Below are 19,914 nucleotides of genomic sequence, written 5' to 3' on the forward strand. Positions count from 1 at the left end.
GGGAACTAGGATTTAAAAAGAAAAATGGATAGGACAAAAAGAATGTACTGCACTGATTATTATTATTGATTGCATAGTGTGAAAAACAAAATGATTAAAGCAGAGTTAAGACAACATCTTAGTGTCAGGAGTTCACAAAATGGAGGGGTTGTTTACATGCTGTTCATTCTTACCATCATCGCCACTGTCCTCAAAGGCAAGCGCTTTGCGTGCAGAGGTGCCAGCAGCACTTGTGCGGGGTCCTTAAAAGAAGTGCAGTCTTTATGTTTTGCATTTGTACCGGCTATTAGCATCATGATGTGATGAACTAATTTTGGTTGTGTTTGTGAAAATGATACAGAGTTAGATCTGCTATGCATTTAGTCAAGTCAAGTCACCTTCATTTATACAGCGCTTTTAACAATATGGACTGTTTCAAAGCAGCTTTACAGTGATAATAGGAAATTAAAGTAACAGAGATTGTTTTGGCTTTACAGCAGCTCTAGAATAAAGTTATTGTCCAGCTAAGGTTAGTTTTGATTGATTCACTTCCGTCGCAACAATCATTAGTTATTAACTTAGGGGCCGCTAACACGACACCGTTCTAACAGAAAACCTTTAATGCGATCCGGCCGCTCATTTGCATAAAACAGTGCCTGGTGGCTCTGAGAATTTTTTTAGCGCTTCCGCGTAGCCACGTGAATCGGAATTATCCCGACAACGTTTCATCAGTACAGAGGTAAAGAGAAGGAAGGCAGATCCTGGGCAGATCTGCACATTTAGCAGATGTGTAATTGAGTATCAGTCCTAAACTAAAATGGAAACATACCTAGAGTTGACTCAGGCATCTCTGCTGTTGTCTCCTTTACTAGGAACTCCAGCTCTGCTGGAAGGGGCACAGGTGTTTTCCTCTTAAGGCCTGGAGTATGGAGCGAATTATGTGCCAAAACCTCACACACACACAAAACGTGTTTTACTCACACCCAATGATTCACAAACAAACTCAATGTGGTTTGTAAATACAAAACATCACTCACAAACTAATGCTTATTGTTCTGCAAATAAAAAACGTACCTATCAAACAAATACAGTATGTTTTACATATACATAGAAACGTATTTCTTCAATGAGAAAAATATCATCCAAGTACAAACTAAAATCTTTCAAGTACGAAACAAAATTCTACAAGTACAAAACAAAATTCTACAAGTACAAAACAAAATTCTACAAGTACAAAACAAAATTCTACAAGTACAAAACAAAATTCTACAAGTACGAAACAAAATTCTACAAGTACAAAACAAAATTCTACAAGTACGGAAAAACTGTCACGTGACTTTTGACACTATTTTTCCGCGTCCAGGCAGATTTTCTCACTTATGCAGTTGAGCAACTTCCTCTTCTAGAACAGTAGATGGCGCTAAGATAGGGGATCAATTTCGCGCTAGTCTCTCGGGAGAAACACTGATGTGAAACGCGTGCTTGCCTTTGCCCATGGGAAAATGAGCGGTGAACAGGTGTGTTTCTGTCTTACTTTATCTATAATTTACCTTATTGAGGTTTTGGTAAATGTTTATTATATAGACAGAAATCCACATTAGCACTTAGTAGCACTCCACTCTAGGATAAGGGAATCTATAAACTGAAAGCTCTGCCATCATGTTGCTTTTTACATTTTTGTAAAAACGTTTCATTTACTGAATGAGTCTATTTCTTTCGTTCTCCATAAATTAATGAGAACATTTTATTTAATTGAAAGGGTCCCACTTATTCATTAATTTAGTTGGAATTCAGTCTGTTAATGTAATAAAATAATGAATGAACAAAACAAACAATATACAATTGTTTCTTAACCTCCCTGTGACGTATTGCCCAAATTATTATTTTGGACAGACAAATGAAACCCTCCTTTCAATTAAATTAAATGTTCTCATTAATTTATGGAGAACGAAAGAAATAGATTCGTTCAGTGTACATAATCACTAATTTAGTAATTTCACACGCGTCTTATGTAGATTTTTTTTTTTAAAGCAACATATGATAGAGCTTTCAGCTTAGATTCCCCTATCCTAGATAGAGTGAAGTGCTACTAGCGGTAATATGGATTTTTGTCTAGATGTAATAAACATTTTGCAAAAGAAAACCTCAATAAGGTTAATTAGATAAAGTAAGACAGAAACACACCTGTTCACCGCTCATTTTCCTCAGCTGTAGGCAGTGTTGGGAAAACATAGGCTATTTCGTTACAGAACACATGTCCAAAAATGTAATTTGTAACGTATTCCGTTACATTACTCAATCTGAGGGATTACGTCCGCATTGAATTGCCTTTTATAAATGTAAGAATGCGGCAATCTTATCCTGCTTACTAAACAGGCCTATTCTGGTGGGTGCGGTGGTGACGCGTGTACCATGTAGGGTGGCACTGCCAATAAAGCACCTTAAAGCCATCACAAAGAACCGGCAAAAGATTATGAATATGTAAAATATAGCAAGGAGATATTTTAATTGTTTATTACAGTTTTTTTCAATTGCTTACACACTAAAATTAAAACTTTCCCACTATTAGCAAAACCTTACACTCAAGGAGCAAAACACCAGTCTAGATTTGCACAATTGTAAGCACGTTGTCAGCTTCACCCTTTTTGCAAAACATTACACACAGTGATTTGTAAAACTCTACACACATTTTCACACCTTAGACACAGATAAGGATTGTGAGGTTACTTCCTTGTCATTACAAAGCCCCGGTTTGCCATTGACCACACTAATGAATGAATTGGATATGCACATCCATCAGGCGTGGAAGCACACATGTGCTAATTTGAAAACGCAGCACTCAGGTGTGCTATAAAAGGCAGCAGGTGAGTTCACCTGTCTTCAACAAAAATGGAAGGAGCTAGACGAAGAAGAAGAAGAAGAAGAAGAAGAAGAAGAAGAAGAAGAAGAAGAAGAGTGAGAATAAAAGGGGGAGCTGAAAGAGGAGATGAAGGAGGTAGAGGAAGAGGAGAAGGAGGTAGAGGAAGAGGTGAACGAGGTAGAGGAGGAGGAGAAGGAGGTAGAGGAAGAGGTGAAGGAGGTAGAGGAAGAGGTGAAGGAGGTAGAGGAAGAGGTGAAGGAGGTAGAGGAGGAGGAGAAGGAGGTAGAGGTGAAGGAGGTAGAGGAGGAGCCCCAGGTAGAGGAAGAGGAGAAGAAGGAGATAGAGGAAGAGGCTTAGGTAGAGGAAGAGGTGAAGGAGGTAGAGGAAGAGGTGAAGGGGGTAGAGGAGGAGCCCCAGGTAGAGGAAGAGGAGAAGAAGGAGATAGAGGAAGAGGCTTAGGTAGAGGTGAAGGAGGTAGAGGAAGAGGTGAAGGAGGTAGAGGAGGAGGCCCAGGTAGAGGAAAAGGAGAAGAAGGGGGTAGAGAAAGAGGCCTAGGTAGAGGAAGAGGTGAAGGAGGTAGAGGAGGAGGCCCAGGTAGAGGAAAAGGAGAAGAAGGGGATAGAGAAAGAGGCCTAGGTAGAGGAAGAGGTGAAGGAGGTAGAGGAAGAGGTGAAGGAGGTAGAGGAGGAGGCCCAGGTAGAGGAAGAGGAGAAGAAGGGGATAGAGGAAGAGGCCTAGGTAGAGGAAGAGGTAGAGAAGGACTTGTAGAGTTGATAGAACCTGAACAAAGAAGACGAGGACCAAATTTGACTCAAGAAATCCGTGCAACACTTATTGACCATGTTATCAACCATGGACTGACAACGATGGAAGCTGGACAAAGAGTTCAACCAAATCTCTGGTTGATACTGTAACTGAATAGTTACAGTATTCTTGTTGCTTTTACAGTAGTTTTTCTCCAGAGTCAAACTGTATGTACTTCATGCAGTAATTTTTATTTGTCTACAGATTTTATTTTTTTCATTGATTTCATTGTTGGTTGATTACTGTAACTGATTATGGTAAGAAATACTGTAAATAAATACTTGAAATATGAGTCTGCAGAAATCAGTGTTGTGCAGTGCTTGGCAAGTTTATAGTAGGCCTATTAGTGTACATTCTCCCTATATCTCAAACTAATCATGAAGAATGTTGTTTGTTTGTCACAATTTTTTTTCATCTAAATTATCCCTTACATAACAATGTCTGGCCAAAAATCTAGCACATGCTATTTCCTAAAAATAGTTTTTTTACAAATGTGTTTTTTATTTATCACAGCAGTGTGAAACTGGTTGCAATAGTGTCTGATCATTGAGGACTGTGTTGGTTAAATGAAAACTAATAGCATTTTCACAAATATGTGTATATCTTTTGTCTGAAGTGTGTATGTTTTGACAGAAGTGTGTCATTTTGCAAACAATCTAGGAATTATGCCAATTGAGTGTGGTGTTTGGATAATTGTGATTACATTTTGGAAAAAAGAACCCGGTTTTCAAAATTGCGTGTAAACAATTGAAAAAAAACTGTAATAAACAAGTGTATTCTTTGTCAGTGTGTCGGCTGAAAACATGAAGTTGACGATGCTGACTCGCGATCTTCGCAGTGAACGCGCCAGGATTACATAAGTAGAGAGCAGTCTGTAGTCTTTTTTCTTTCGTTTTGAATTGTTCGTTTAAAAGTAGACATGTCTGTGAGAGAGGCTACCTTATAGTTTGTAGATTGAGTAATGTAACGGAATACGTTACAAATTACATTTTTGGGCATGTATTCTGTAACGAAATAGAACACTGCCTACAGCTGAGGAAAATGAGCGGTGAACAGGTGTGTTTCTGTCTTACTTTATCTAATTAACCTTATTGAGGTTTTCTTTTGCAAAATGTTTATTACATCTATAGACAAAAATCCATATTACCGCTAGTAGCACTTCACTCTCTCTAGGATAGGGGAATCTAAGCTGAAAGCTCTATCATATGTTGCTTAAAAAAAAAAAAAAAATCTACATAAGACGCGTGTGAAATTACTAAATTAGTTATTATGTACACTGAACGAATCTATTTCTTTTGTTCTTCATAAATTAATGAGAAAATTTAATTTAATTGAAAGGAGGGTTTCATTTGTCTGTCCAAAATAATAATTTGGGCAATACGTCACAGGGAAGTTAAGAAACAATTGTATATTGTTTGTTTTGTTCATTCATTATTTTATTACATTAACAATTACGCTGACTGAATTCCAACTAAATTAATGAATAAGTGGGACCCTTTCAATTAAATGAAATGTTCTCATTAATTTATGGAGAACGAAAGAAATAGACTCATTCAGTAAATGAAACGTTTTTACAAAAATGTAAAAAGCAACATGATGGCAGAGCTTTCAGTTTATAGATTCCCTTATCCTGGAGTGGAGTGCTACTAAGTGCTAATGTGGATTTCTGTCTATATAATAAACATTTACCAAAACCTCAATAAGGTAAATTATAGATAAAGTAAGACAGAAACACACCTGTTCACCGCTCATTTTCCCATGGGCAAAGGCAAGCACGCGTTTCACATCAGTGTTTCTCCCGAGAGACTAGCGCGGAATTGATCCCCTATCTTAGCGCCATCTACTGTTCTAGAAGAGGAAGTTGCTCAACTGCATTAGTGAGAAAATCTGCCTGGACGCGGAAAAATAGTGTCAAAAGTCACGTGGCAGTTTTTCTTACTTGTAGAATTTTGTTTTGTACTTGTAGAATTTTGTTTCGTACTTGTAGAATTTTGTTTTGTACTTGTAGAATTTTGTTTTGTACTTGAAAGATTTTAGTTTGTACTTGGATAATATTTTTCTCATTGAAGAAATACGTTTCTATGTATATGTAAAACATACTGTATTTGTTTGATAGGTACGTTTTTTATTTGCAGAACAATATGCATTAGTTTGTGAGTGATGTTTTGTATTTACAAACCACATTGAGTTTGTTTGTGAATCATTGGGTGTGAGTAAAACACGTTTTGTGTGTGTGTGAGGTTTTGGCACATAATTCGCTCCATACTGGAGAGGCTGGAGCTACATGAACGTAAATATAACAATTATTATTTTTATGTAACCAAAATTAACTCATCATTTGACTACATGAACCTGATCACAGTGTTTGTACCATCAACTGGTGATGCTTGCAGTTCAGCAGTTGTATCAGGATTTGGTTTGGACAGTGCCTCAGATAAAACTATAACAGACAAAATCATCAGTCATTTCAGAATTCACAATATATACAAGTGTTGGTGTTAGTAAGAACTCAATGAACAAGCATGCATTCAAGTGTTAGTACCCAACGCTACTTAATTTGTTTTTAATACATAGTGAATGGAAAACAAAAAGTGCATATTTACCCTCCTTGCGGTTGTAATCAGTTCATCATGGTAGGATCAATTCATAGTCCTTAGGACAGTTAGTATAACGGCAGCATTCAACCATATTGTTAGAGGAACATGGCCAGAACACAAACAATATAACCAGTTAAGTGAAGGTTCAGTTTTGGAGGTCATTTCATTATGTAAAAGAATTGTACTCCAGCCCTGAAACCTTTTATTTAAACACCTTTCTTTGCTCCTGATGACACTCTGGGTTTGACAGCTGCAGCTACTGGCACAGCAACTGGTTACACACAAACACAGAGAAATAAATGTGGAAGACAGCAGATACAAAATAGACCATAGATCATTATTAATCTGACATTTGGTCAGTGTAATAACAGTGTACTTACAGCTCTGCACTTGTAGCTTAGAAGGTGAGATGCCCAACATCGCCCTCTCCAGCTCTTCATCGTCATCCATCACTGTGGCACAGACAATCATTTGTTTTCCAAATTTAGGATGAATTATACGCATTTTTCACATGTATATTTAAACATGGATGTATAGAGGAAATAATTAAAAGTCTATTTCTGGTCATACATGAATAGTAATTTTAATCTAAAAAAATGTGAACAAAAATGTTAATAGGATAACCTACCAAGGGGTTTAGCTGGGGCCCTTGAGGCATGCTCAGCAGATGTCGAAGCAGTGGCAGATTCCTGCCTCTTCCGCAGGTACTGCTGCAACTTGCACATGCGTGTCCCTGGGACGCAGCTCTTCCCCAAGATGAAGATGGGGATATTCAAATTAAATGACCCATCATACCACTGGTCAGCTCTACCAAACTTGGATGTCTTTTCCAGTAATAAACAAACACTGTTAATTTGTTTTGATTGATACTGTGAAGCAGCTTTGATACAATCTGTATTGTGAAAAGCGCTATATAAATATATTTGACTTGACTTGACTTGACTTGAAGTCTGCATAGCCATCAGCTCTGCCATCCCATATCTCCTTCCAGGTGCTCTTGGCCCGGGAACCAAAGCCAACCAGCTGGTCATCTTCCGATGAGGCTGCCGCAACACCCACTCCACTGGCCTCATAGGCGAGAAGAGACTGAATCTCTCCAAAACTAAGAGCATAATTAACAAATGACTGTAGGCTGTCCTTGCCATGCCCCTCAGACATACAGATGCCTGATGCCTCCTCCTTCCGGAGGTTCTTGATGAGATACATAGTGTACCCAACATCATTCTGTAAAAGCCACCTGAAAGACTTCCCTTCATATTTCCCAAACTGCAGGATATAGTCTCCCAACACCTCCGTCTTGTCTGAGGCATCCCCTCCTCTCTGACGGACCACAGCCAGAGCATTCTGCCGCACAAGGTCCTCCCTCATGGCCACAGACTTGTCCTGCTGAGTGGGGTCGTCCTTAATCCGCCTAGCTTCGTTAGACGGCTCCTGGAGGAGAAATCCGAGTGGCCCCTTGCGGAACACAACACAGATTCTCCCTGGGAAGAACATAATTTTCTTCTGCATCTTGATCTACCTTGAAAGAATAAGATAATTTTAGGTTTAATTTACACATTTCTCAATTCTTAGGTCACTTTTGCAAAACTCTTCACACAGTGAGCACAACAGAAATCTATGTGGGCTCAACTGTGGATCATTTATCATTGCGCTGGCACGAAATGCATTCAATGACTACATCTTTCAAATTACATTAATTATTTTCTCACTTTGACGTAATAACATAATACAAAACTGAATAAGACAGAAATATGCTACATTTCTACCGTAATATTGTAATGAAAATATATTTTGAGTCTAAAAAAATTTTTTTTGTCTACTATCAAAGCAATTAAATGAATCTGAACACCTACACAAGCGTTAGTCTTTCAATTTCATTACTATCCATTCAAAAGGGAAAACTTAAGGATCATTTTGTACTGTAATGTAAACATCAATAACATAAACTGCAGTGAATTACACATTACACATTACAGTTTTTTTTCAATTGTTTACACGCAATTTTGAAAACCGGGTTCTTTTTTTCAAAATATAATCACAATTATCCAAAGACCACACTCAATTTGCATAATTCCTAGATTGTTTGCAAAATGACACACTTCTGTCAAAACATACACACTTCAGTCAAAAGATATACACATATTTGTAAAAATGCTATTAGTTTTCATTTACATATCCAACACAGTCCTCAATGATCAGACACTATTGCAGCCAGTTTCACATGGCTGTGATAAATAAAAAACACATTTGTAAAAAAACTATTTTTAGGAAATAGCATGTGCTAGATTTTTGGCCAGACATTGTTATGTAAGGGATAATTTAGATGAAGAAAAAAAAAATAGTGACAAACCCACAACATTCTTCATGATTAGTTTGAGATATAGGGAGAATGTACACAAATAGGCCTACTATAAACTTGCCAAGCACTGCACAACACTGATTTCTGCAGACTCATATTTCAAGTATTTATTTACAGTATTTCTTACCATAATCAGTTACAGTAATCAACCAACAAAGAAATCAATGAAAAAAATAAAATCTGTAGACAAATAAAAATTACTGCATGAAGTACATACAGTTTGACAGTTTGAGAAAAACTACTGTAAAAGCAACAAGAATACTGTAACTATTCAGTTACAGTATCAACCAGAGATTTGGTTGATCTCTTTGTCCAGCTTCCTTTAGTGTCAGTTCATGGTTGATAACATGGTCAATAAGTGTTGCACGGATTTCTTGAGTCAAATTTGGTCCTCGTCTTCTTTGTTCAGGTTCTATCAACTCTTCAAGTCCTTCTCTACCTCTTCCTCTACCTAGGCCTCTTCCTCTATCTCCTTCTTCTCCTCTTCCTCTATCTCCTTCTTCTCCTCTTCCTCTACCTGGGCCTCCTCCTATACCTCCTTCTCCTCCTCCTCTACCTCCTTCACCTCTTCCTCTACCTGGGCCTCCTCCTCTACCTTCTTCTCCTCCTCCTCTACCTTCTTCACCTCTTCCTCTGCCTCCTTCTCCTCTTCCTCTACCTCCTTCTCCTCTTCCTCTACCTCCTCTTCCTCTACCTCCTCTTCCTCTACCTCCTTCATCTCCTCTTTGAGCTCCCCCTCTTATTCTCACTCTTCTTCTTCTTCTAGCTCCTTCCATTTTTGTTGAAGACAGGTGAACTCACCTGCTGCCTTTTATAGCACACCTGAGTGCTGCGTTTTCAAATTAGCACATGTGTGCTTCCACACCTGGTGGATGTGCATATCCAATTCATTCATTAGTGTGGTCAATGGCAAACCGGGGCTTTGTAATGACAAGGAAGTAACCTCACAATCCTTAACTGTGTCTAAGGTGTGAAAATGTGTGTAGAGCTTTACAAATTACTGTGTGTAATGTTTTGCAAAAAGGGTGAAGCTGACAACGTGCTTACAATTGTGCAAATCTAGGCTGGTGTTTTGCTCCTTGAGTGTAAGGTTTTGCTAATAGTGGGAAAGTTTTAATTTTAGTGTGTAAGCAATTGAAAAAAACTGTAAAGACTCTTTTTGTTTTGTAAAGAAATTGTAAAAAAGAAAACATTGTATAATGCTCCTGATATTAGTGTGTTTGTTTTGGTCTGTGTTTAATGATTGACAAAGTGTGTTTGTTGGTTGAAAAACTTTGCTTGTGTTCTGTAAGAATGAGCTGATTTGAGATATAGGCTAAAGTGTTTTGATAGATATAGTGCATTTTGAATGTGAAATTAATTGCTGTGCATGTCCCTAGATGAAAGTTGGTTTGGAGAACTGTGTAGAGTTTTGAAAAAAATGACAAATATTGAGAAATGGATCACACAAGGTTTGATGAAGGTTTGATTCAATCTTTGATCTCTCTAAACTTCATACTGTAGTTCAAAAGGTCAAGAAGACAATACTTTTTCATACATTAAAAAAAAAGTTTTAATGATTTTAATGTTTTTAATGGCATAAAAAATAATGGTTCAGTCTGAGATTGTATTGATAATTGATAGTCAAGATTTTGGTTAGTGCAATGTATAATTAATCAGACAGTAAGACAATAGGCCTATCTGTAGGCGAGTTATCAACACATTAAATGTATGCTGTATAGGTTATTTAACGTCACAATATGAAAACCATTCACATAAATCTAAAAAAACTATCATGTTCATTCTAGCTCGTATTCACCCCACCTTCTAAAACGAGCGATGCTGAGCTAACTCATCAACATAACCTTGTCAGAAACGGACTGACAAGATTATTTATTTAACGTCATGACATGAAAACTATACACATGAATAATTAAAACGATCATGTTAATGAATTATTCGGCGCTTCATTTCATAACACGTCATCTCTTATCATGCAACGATGCTAGCTACTGTACCAATGACTGTAAATTTACTCTTTAGTTTTACCTTTGATAGATGAAAAATCAGTGTGAATGATGGTAGTGAGTCGATGTCTCCGCAGAAGTTTGTCTAGAATAAAAGTTTTCAAAAACGCTCTGTAAAAACTCGGAACAGCGCCAAAAGGGCGTAGCGGCCAAAGGTATATTACATCCGTAGTGTTTTAGCCATTTTTTACAGTCTATGGTTTTAGCACTACCATTGAAAATGAATGGGAAACTGTTCCAAGTACACCTGGCTGCAGCCTGCAGATCGGGGCGGGGCTGCACAATGCTTCTCATTGGTTAGTGGCAAATTGATGACGTCGATCGAGGCGGGGCCGCACCTGGGGCGGGGCTGCATGAGCAGTCCCGCCCATAACGCTTCTCATTGGTTTGTGGCACAGCAATGACGTCGACGCCACGGTAAACAGGAAATGGGGTTGAAAACAAAACTCATGCATATCACGCTGAAAGCGCATGCATCGTATTTGCATTAAGTTGTACAGTAATGCCGTCGACGTTTTAAAAAAAACTCTAAAGTAATAATGAAAGCAGCAAAAAGGAGTAGAGCGCATATCCATAGCTTTAATTATGCCTGCTCTAAGGTAAACTTATAAGGAATTACAGAGTATTGTGTAATATCTGTGTAGTATTTTAAAAGTTTTTCACATTCTGTTGCACTTCACTGTGTAAACCTACAAAATTACTGTAAACATTAATGGCACCTTATATATTTCTTATTTTAATCATTCCTCTGTAATTCCTCTATACAGTACATTGTCAATATCTGTATCCCATATTATGCATGCCAACTCAAAAAACCAAACTCATACCAGTGACAACTTTTATTTCAAAACAAGAATAATTGTGTAGAGATATGCACACATACAGATAATCACATACACACATATACATGCGCACGCACACACGTACACTCTCACACACGTGCACAGACTGCACACTCACACACGTGTACACTCACACACACACACGTACACTCACACACGTGCACAAACTGCACACTCACACACACACGTAAATTCACACCCTCACGTAAACTCACACACTCACGTAAACTCTCACACACGTACACACACACACACGTACACTCACACGTACTCTCTCTCACACACACACACACACTCTCTCACACACGTACACTCTCACACACGTACACTCTCACACACACACACACGTACACTCACACACACACACGTACACTCACACACACACACGTACACTCACACACACGTACACACACACACACACACGTACACTCTCACACACGTACACTCTCACACACACGTACACTCTCACACACACTCTCGCACACGTACACTCTCACACACGTACACTCTCACACACGTACACTCTCACACACGTATACACTCTCACACACACGTACACTCTCACACACACTCACACTCTCACACACACGTACACTCTCACACACACACACACACACACACTCTCTCTCACACACACACGTACACTCTCACACACACACGTACACTCTCACACACGTACACTCTCACACACACACGTACACTCTCACACGTACACTCTCACACACACGTACACTCTCACACACGTACACTCACACTCTCTCTCACACACACGTACACACTCACACACTCACGTAAACTCTCACACACGTACACACACACGTACTCTCTCTCACACACACACACACACACACACACACACTCTCTCTCACACACGTACACTCTCACACACGTACACTCTCACACACGTACACTTTCACACACACGTACACTCTCACACACGTATACACTCTCACACACACACACACACACACACTCTCTCTCTCACACACGTACACTCTCACACACGTACACTTTCACACACACACACGTACACTCTCACACACGTACACTCTCACACACACACGTACACTCTCACACGTACACTCTCACACACACGTACACTCTCACACACGTACACTCACACTCTCTCACACACACACACGTAGACTCTCACACACACGTACACTCTCACACAATCTACTCAGCCTGAAATTCCATCATTGAAAAAACAATCAACCGAGCAATAGCCCTCAACCCCCTTCTCGGAAAAGAATGCACGCAGGACTCCACTTCTGCCATCACCCACACACCCAGGTGGGCAGTCCTTGTGTATTTCAGTGCAGGGCAAGCACAGAGTCAACGAGTAGGGCACCCGGAAGTCTTGCCTATATTGTCTGGAAAATGCACTCCTGTTCACAACACCTAATTTAGATAAAATACAGAACAAGCAATATTGAATCATTTTGAAGAAAGGCATTAACAGTACAGAGTCATACAAGGAATTTCTTTTTTATACATTTTAAACATATTATAGGAAAATGTTAGACAAGATATACTTGAGTGTTATTGGCTTTGTCTGTAAAGAACCTAAGAGACTTACTTTGTTTATGAACAATATAAAGTAGTTAAAAAAAAATTTGTCAAGACAAACTTTAATTTGGCTTGAGAAAGCCTAAAAGTTTTGAAGGCAATACAGTTTATCAGGCACAGACAGACGGATGGACATGACAGATAGCTAGAGATAGATAGGCAGACAGAGATAGAAGGATAGATAGATTAGGATAGGATGGGAAATTATGTTTGATGTGGTAATACATCAGCTGTGGCATGCTGGTGTACTGGCAGAATGGGCACCTACTACTGCAGTCTTTTCATACTCCCCCCTGGCTTAACACAGTTGTGTACATTTTTGCAGGGGGGAATGGCTCTTAAAAAAACCTTTGAGTTATAAAGTAAACAACAACAAAAAAAATAGGTGAGAGAGATGGAGGACTAGAGTAAGAGTTAGAGAATAATTAACACAGCAAAAAAAAAAATATATATATATAAAGTAAAATAGCAAAAGTGGTACCCAGGGAATATAAATGGAGATGACAATGCCAATTTTTTTATGTTCAATTAAATAAATGTATACTTATTAATAACAATAATATCAAAATAGTTTACATTTAATCAATTTATTTATAGAAAAAAAGTCCTACAATATAACTTTGTATATTGTTACTATTACAGTTTTTTACAATCACTTTGTTACTATTTTCAGTAGTATGAAAATGTCATTTTTGATGTCATTTTTCACAACTCTAGACACAAAACTCACAACCAATGATCAAAAAGCACATTTTTCAAAACTCTAACCCTTTTCTCAATTGCTTGGATACAATACACATAAAACTTAGATCATTTGTTCATTCAACAAAGATCACCTGTTCAATATGACACAACTTAACATCAAAGTATTTCAAAAGGCAATTCACACATTACATTTCAAATGAGTGTCTATTCATTTCCTTACAATGATCTAACTATCAATTGATACAACTGCTCAAAATGATAAGTAACTGTTGCATTACTCTTAATGCATAGTTGTATGGAAACAGACACACAATCTTCCATGTTTACAGTAAATCATGAAAGTTTCAAGATAATGAGATTCATTGTCACCAATTAGCATGGCATGAACCAATTAGACTACAATATCCATGGATGTAGCCTAATATTTTATCATACTGTAATGCTTCATCAGACACTGTGTCAATGGTGCCAAATACTGTACCACCTTTTCAGACTATGTACAGTATTGACAGTACAGTACTGTATAGATGCAGGCCCTTGTAACTGCGTGTCCAATTCTGCCAATCACAGCAGAGCAGTGTCAGGCCTGGACTCGCCATGCCAAAGGTTTTTTCCAAGATGTCATTTTCCAACATCCATTGTGATGTAGATGAGAACCTGTGGCCAAATCCACAACACAGAGTTGATGACAGTGTAGAAGTACAGTAATCACTCCTGTTTAGTTTCTTACAGCAAGTTGAGGAACACTGCATTTGATGTTTTACAGTACTGTCTTTTCTTTTCTATTTCATAGCTAATTATTTTTGCTTTGATTCAAAAAACCATGTTGTGATTGTACTGTAGTGTTTTGCATCAATATGTTACAAACTTTGTTCACAATGATTCCACTGTGTCTGTAATATTCTCTCTACTACTGCAGTACTTTTACAGAGATGTATTTACTGTACATGTAGTACCATAATGAAACCTGTATCACCTATTTTGCTCTACAATATTTAATGATTGTACGAACAATGACACAGTGAAACTATCGGTTGCTTGTGTGTGGGTGATCTATAGTTATGTTTCAATGGTATTTCACAGTTAATTTGTTTTTTGAACCAATGATTGTGCAAGTGCAAGATTTCTTTAAAGATGTGAATGCACAATGCAATGTTTTGAACATTAGACAGCCTGTGTTTCAAGTGATTATCGTTTTGAGTTTTGTGTCTAGAGTTTTGAAAAATGACATCAAGGTTCTGAAAATAGTAGCAAAGTGATTGTAAAAAACTGTAACTCTTAAATCCTATTTTTCTTCTCCTGGTTCAGTTTTGCCACTGTATTTCTTTAAGGGCCTTGTTATATCCTAATCCCACCAAAACCACACTATATACACACACACACACACACACACACACACACACACACACACACACACACATACACAGGCCTACGATGCTTTGGGGAAACCCTGCCCTAGTTATTTGTGTGATATGGTGAGTAAAATAAAAACGATCTTATTTTTACACCACGTCATTTAATCATCACACTAAACGCCACTTCAGAATTAAAAATTGTAAATAAAATTAGAGGAAAAAAAAGAAGAGTAGCTTGCCTGTATTCACCTTGCAGCGATGAACAGCGGAAATGAAAGCATGCTAGAAATCGATGTCATGAGTTCACGGGCGCGGCCCCACCTCGATCGACGTCATCACTTTGCCACTAACCAATGAGAAGCATTGATGTGCACCCCCGCCCAAATCTGCAGGCTGCAGCCAGGTGCTTCTCAACTGTTTAGGGCCGTTTAGCTGAACAATCCACGGGAGGTACGCGGGCAAAGCATGCGCTCTACCACTGAGCTACATCCCCTCATGGTGACAAGTGTGTTCCATTATTTACCTAGATGTGCCTTTGAATCAAAAATTTATAGGTGATAAAGGTCAATACTTGAATGCATACATATGTGGTTTTGAGGTTCATGAAACAAGCAAAGAAAGTATTGGTAAGTTCCACATTGCTTGGAGATGCTGGGGATTGAACCCAGGACCTCATACATGCAAAGCATGCGCTCTACCACTGAGCTACATCCCCTGATTTTGCTGTTGTTTTTCTTCTTTTTTACATATTATTTTCTTTATGCACGATGTATATGTATGCCTTTGATTTAAAAGTCCAACATTGCTTGGAGATGCTGGAGATTGAACCCAGTACCTCATACATGCAAAGCATGCGCTCCACCACTGAGCTACATCCTCTCTTGGTGATGATTGCATTCTGTTATTTACCTAGATTTGCCTTTAAATAAAAAATTATTGGTGATAAAGGTCAACACTGGAATGCATATGTGGTTTTGAGGTTCAGGAAACAAGCAAAGAAAGTAATGGAAAGTTCCTCATTGCTTGGAGATGCTGGGGATTGAACCAAGGACATCTGTTGTTTTCCTTCTTTGTTAAATATTATTTTCTTTATGCACGATATATGTGATGTATGCCTTTGATTTAAAAGTCCAACATTGCTTGGAGATGCTGGGGATTGAACCCAGAACCTCATACATGCAAAGCATGCGCTCTACCACTGAGCTACATCCCCTGATTTAGCTGTTGTTTTTCTTCTATTTTACATATTATTTTCTTTATGCACGATGTATATGTGATGTATGCCTTTGATTTAAAAGTCCAACATTGCTTGGAGATGCTGGAGATTGAACCCAGTACCTCATACATGCAAAGCATGTATGAGGCATGCTTTGCATGTATGAGGTACTGGGTTCAATGCTTTGCATGTATGAGGTACTGGGTTCAATCTCCAGCATCTCCAAGCAATGTTGGACTTTTAAATCAAAGGCATACATCATACATGCAAAGCATGCGCTCCACCACTGAGCTACATCCCCTCTTGGTGATGATTGCGTTCTGTTATTTACCTAGATTTGCCTTTAAATAAAAAATTATTGGTGATAAAGGTCAACACTGGAATGCATATGTGGTTTTGAGGTTCAGGAAACAAGCAAAGAAAGTAATGGAAAGTTCCTCATTGCTTGGAGATGCTGGGGATTGAACCAAGGACAGCTGTTGTTTTCCTTCTTTGTTACAGTTTTTTCTGATTGCTTAAGCACATTTTTTGTAACTATTGGCTATTTTTGCAAAACTCTACACACAAATAAGAAAACCTTTCACCCAATTATCAAAACATTGTAGTTCTCTTGCAAAAGCGAACACAGCTAAATTAACTCTTCACACCTTCGTAAAAATGGTGTTTTCGTATCAAACAGTAAACACAAGCCATCATCTACTAAGCACACAATGTGCCAACTACACACTGATGGTATGAATACAAAACACATCTGGCTTTTGCTTTCTCTGTGTACAGATGTCAATTTGAGGTCATACTTTTGTCATAGTGTCATGTAAACATACAAGGATCCAAACTTCAAGTATTGGTGTTTATTCACACTCATCAAACTAAGACAAAGTCAGAACACAAAATAGTAATTTCACAAAAAAAAAAAAAAAAAAAAAAAAAATCAGCCTACATCATGTCGTCTTTCTGGGTCCGGCCACAAAATTTCGTCCACATCGCATGCGATATCCTCCAGTCTAAGGCACCGGGGAAAATATCTCCTTGAATGCCGTATCCAGCCCTGACATGATGCCTGGTCAATATCTCCACATGCCTCCTCCATTGCCTGTAAAAGGGCTACCTGTTGATGAGGATGACCGTCGTACGCTTTCCAGCGCCAGGCAGAGAAGAACTCCTCGATGGGATTTAAGAATGGAGAGTATGGAGGGAGGTTGAGTGCCATGAAGAATGGGTGGTCTGTAAACCAGTTGCGGACCAAAGCAGCCCTATGGAAACTAACATTGTCCCATATGATGACATATCGGGTATGCTCTGGTCTCTGAACAGTGAGCATGTCATGTAAGGTGTCCAGGAATGCTATAATGTGTGCAGTGTTGTATGGGCCTATGGTTGCATGATGGTGAACAACACCATTTTGGCTTATAGCTGCACACATGGTTATGTTACCACCACGTTGTCCTGGGACATTGATGATGGCAATGTGTCCAATAATGTTCCTGCCACGTCTCCTGGTTTTACTGAGGTTAAAACCGGCCTCATCTACAAAAAGTAGCTCATGTCCCATGGCATCTGCTTCTAGTTCCATCACTCTCTGGACAAGACAAAACAAATGCAACACATCAGGCCCATGCACAGCACTACAGTATGCACTTCCAAATTCAGAACCAATGACACTATAGCTTACCTGCACATAGTCATATCGCAGTTGCTTTACACGTTCTGTTTCTCTCGAAAGGAACTCGGTAAATTTGCTTCATTCTTATTCTGTGGCGCGCAAGTACACGACTTAGTGCAGAAATGCTTACACTGTGTATATTTTGAAAGATGGTGTCATTATCAATTATGCGCTGCTGTATTTCGCGCAGTCTTATTGCATTATTGGCAATCACCATGTTCACTATATGGGTCTCTTGCTCTGGAGTGAACATTCTTCCTCTGCCCCCAACATCTGGACGTCTAGCAATTCTGTAAAGTAACAATTTCAGTATTTTTGCATGTATGGTACTGTTGTGTTTCTCATTAGAGTATGGCAGTGCTACAAAGTACTTACCGATTCTCATTTCGAAATGTCCTAATGATGCTTGCCACAGTGTAGCGGCTCAAATTAGGCTGAACCCGTTGGCCAGCTTCCCTCAGGGTCATCCCATGGTTGATGACATGGTCCACTATTGTACCTCTGATGTCATCAGTTATTCTATTTCTTACTCTTCTTACCCTTCCTCTTTCCCCTCCTCGTCCTCTTCTTGCTCCTCCTTGTCCTCTTCCTCTAACTTCCTCTAACCCTCTCGCTTCTTCAACTCCACGTCCTCTCCCTCGGCCTCCTCATCCTCTTCTTGCTTCTCCTTGTCCTCTTCCTCTAACTTCCTCTAACCTTCTCGCTTCTTCAACTCCACGTCCTCTTCCACCAACTTCTTCACCTCCACGTCCTCTTCCTCCAACTTCTTCACCTCCACGTCCTCTTCCTCCAACTTCTTCACCTCCACGTCCTCTTCCTCCAACTTCTTCACCTCCACGTCCTCTTGCTCCAACTTCTTCAACTCCACGTCCTCTTCCTCCAACTTCTTCACCTCCACGTCCTCTTCCTCCAACTTCTTCACCTCCACGTCCTCTTCCTCCAACTTCTTCACCTCCACGTCCTCTTGCTCCAACTTCTTCAACTCCACGTCCTCTCCCTCGGCCTCCTCGTCCTCTTCTTGCTCTTCTTGCTCCTCCTTGTCCTCTTCCTCTAACTTCCTCTAACCCTCTCGCTTCTTCACCTCCACGTCCTCTTCCTCCAACTTCTTCACCTCCACGTCCTCTTCCTCCAACTTCTTCACCTCCATGTCCTCTTGCTCCAACTTCTTCAACTCCACGTCCTCTTCCTCCAACTTCTTCACCTCCACGTCCTCTTCCTCCAACTTCTTCACCTCCACGTCCTCTTCCTCCAACTTCTTCACCTCCACGTCCTCTTGCTCCAACTTCTTCAACTCCACGTCCTCTCCCTCGGCCTCCTCGTCCTCTTCTTGCTCTTCTTGCTCCTCCTTGTCCTCTTCCTCTAACTTCCTCTAACCCTCTCGCTTCTTCACCTCCACGTCCTCTTCCTCCAACTTCTTCACCTCCACGTCCTCTTCCTCCAACTTCTTCACCTCCACGTCCTCTTCCTCCAACTTCTTCACCTCCACGTCCTCTTCCTCCAACTTCTTCACCTCCACGTCCTCTTCCTCCAACTTCTTCAACTCCACGTCCTCTTCCTCCAACTTCTTCACCTCCACGTCCTCTTCCTCCAACTTCTTCACCTCCACGTCCTCTTCCTCCAACTTCTTCACCTCCACGTCCTCTTCCTCCAACTTCTTCACCTCCACGTCCTCTTCCTCCAACTTCTTCACCTCCACGTCCTCTCCCTCGGCCTCCTCTGATTCTCACTCTTCTCACTCTTACTGCTCCTTCCATTGAACTCCACACAGACAGCTTACCTGTGGCTTATTTATAGTGCTTAGGCTGATTGCAAAGTGAACTAATTATCTAAAACAGTTTTCACATGTGAAAGTGTGCCAGACAGTTGGCAAAATAGTGTTAATGATAGCCATACATGTGTATAATTTTGCTAGGAGTGTGTTGGAAATTTGGTAATTGAGTGTATGCAGTGAGTTGTGTT

The 19,914-nt window shown here is 39.5% G+C and overlaps 2 non-coding genes across 2 annotated transcripts; both read right to left on the minus strand.

Moving 5' to 3' along the window:
* Positions 1 to 15,719: 15,719 nt before the first annotated feature.
* Positions 15,720 to 15,791, minus strand: trnaa-ugc (transfer RNA alanine (anticodon UGC)). Its single transcript has one exon. It is a non-coding gene; the product is annotated as a tRNA-Ala (tRNA).
* Positions 15,792 to 16,217: 426 nt separating this feature from the next.
* trnaa-ugc (transfer RNA alanine (anticodon UGC)) lies at positions 16,218 to 16,289 on the minus strand. Its single transcript has one exon. It is a non-coding gene; the product is annotated as a tRNA-Ala (tRNA).
* Positions 16,290 to 19,914: the final 3,625 nt, after the last annotated feature.

This window comes from Rhinichthys klamathensis, unplaced genomic scaffold (genome assembly GCF_029890125.1).
Source record: "Rhinichthys klamathensis goyatoka isolate OS25496 unplaced genomic scaffold, OSU_Roscu_1.1 h1tg000036l_1, whole genome shotgun sequence".
Lineage (NCBI taxonomy): Eukaryota > Metazoa > Chordata > Actinopteri > Cypriniformes > Leuciscidae > Rhinichthys > Rhinichthys klamathensis.